Raw genomic sequence first — 1,886 nt, 5'->3', positions numbered from 1 at the left:
GTGAGTAGAACATGATGGAATAACGGAAAATCAAGGACCCAATGGAAAAAACCAGCGTTCCCCTTTAACACGGAGCCACTATGCTTCGCTCTAATCAGCCTTTCTCTAATCTGCCAAATAATCCTCAACAAACCAGACATGACTCGACATGCCTCCTTCAAAATCACTTCCTGCATTTCTATGATTCCTCTGACTTCATTTTAAATACATCAGTCACAGCTGCCGACAGCGCCAAAGGTCAACGGGGTCCGTTCAGTCAGTTAGGTATATGAAATAGGTTTTCTTTAAATAAGGGGCCATTAGAACTCCCACCACCCCAACAATGGTTTGACCAGAACAACAACAAGCTGCAACTTTAAAAGTTTCTTTTGCTGCAAACTCAGACATCCCAAGTTCCAAAAACTCATTTAAGGTGATGCTTATCGAACCCTTATTAAAATATAAGGCTTGTTGTTAAAATGAGTCTTATGTTTTTGTTTTTTACTCGAGGATTCAACCTATTTCACAGGAACAGCTCCAGGGATGGAACTGCAGAAGAATGAATGATGTTCATTCAGAGCCAAGTAAGAAGCAATGAGTTTATCAGTGTGATTTTAAAGTAAAGCATCCGCTGGCTGGTGTTAGGGAGAAAAACAGCTTTTCTTTTCTAGAAATACTAGAGCTTAGCTCCAGAAGAGCAGAAAGGTGACAGAGGTCGAGGTGCAGGGTGAAAGAGAGAGGAAGCGTTTTGAGGAGGAGACAGAGCAGGTAGCAAAGCTGTCAGTTTTTATAGAAATATGAAAAATTCTCCTTCCACACCTGGCAGTCATGATGAGGATCTATAGGCGCTTCTATCCATGAGTCGTATTCAGAAATAAATCAGTTTCCTGAAGTGTCTGATTCGTCACAAAGTCACAACTTTCCTTTAATGCTTTTAATCAGAGACGTAAATAACGTGACCCGTCAAAGTAATGGTTAACAGTTTTTTTTCTGTCTGGTACAGCTGAGAGAAACCAGTCCAACCAGTCGGTCTTGGCACCTCATCTGAGCGGCTCGTTGACAGCAGAGTAAGAGTGCTGATTTCCTGAAGATAAGAGACCTTTTGTGAAAGTCAGTGATAACAATCAAAGCTTTGATTATTCTATGACTAACGCAGATTTCTCCCCTCTGGAGAGTTTTCTGTGTTATTGGTGCCAAAGAAAACCTAAAGGACTGTTTATAAAAGATGGATTTGATAGCAGCGCTTCATTGCCTGCATTCACTGGAGATCCCAGTGTGTGTAATTAAACGACGGCTGCTGAAACAGCCACTCAGCATCTCGCTGGTTGCTGGATGAATGGACCCAGTGGATGAATGGAGGCGGTTGTCCTCCAGACTGGAGGAGGAAGGCTAATTGAAGGCTGCACAGTGATACAGAAGGTGAGGAATGTGTCTTTGATGCTCTGAGCGGCAGAAAACCTGCTGACGGAGCCTCACGCCGCAGCCGTTCTTACAAATGCTTCAGCGTGGGAGACCTTACTGAGGGAAGTCATTCCCAGAAAGCTTTAAATTAGATCTGTGCCACTTCCCCGCCAGGTGAGCAAGAAAGGCGTGGGCACGCTGTGACTCCACCACCACTGGCCCTGAAGGAAAACCTAAGAGTATGAGAATAAAACACCTGTCCTGATTGATGGAGCCAGTGGTTCCCAACCTTTACTGACCTGAATAATCATTTTATCATGTCATGACTACCACCTTAGTCTAACGTATTATTTACCNAAAAAAAAAAAGAGTAAAGAAAAAAAATAAAGTTGAATGTTTGTATTTATTTATTGTTTTGATACGGGGGAGCGAAGGGTGACGTCTATGCTGCGCGGTTCTAGGTCCAGGACCTCGCCTCTCTGATTAACTCCAGTGTCGGTGCCGTC

Source organism: Cyprinodon variegatus, unplaced genomic scaffold, assembly GCF_000732505.1.
Source record: "Cyprinodon variegatus isolate N-32 unplaced genomic scaffold, C_variegatus-1.0 Scaffold1170, whole genome shotgun sequence".
Taxonomy (NCBI): Eukaryota; Metazoa; Chordata; class Actinopteri; order Cyprinodontiformes; family Cyprinodontidae; genus Cyprinodon; species Cyprinodon variegatus.
Note: the sequence above shows the minus strand (reverse complement) of the source record.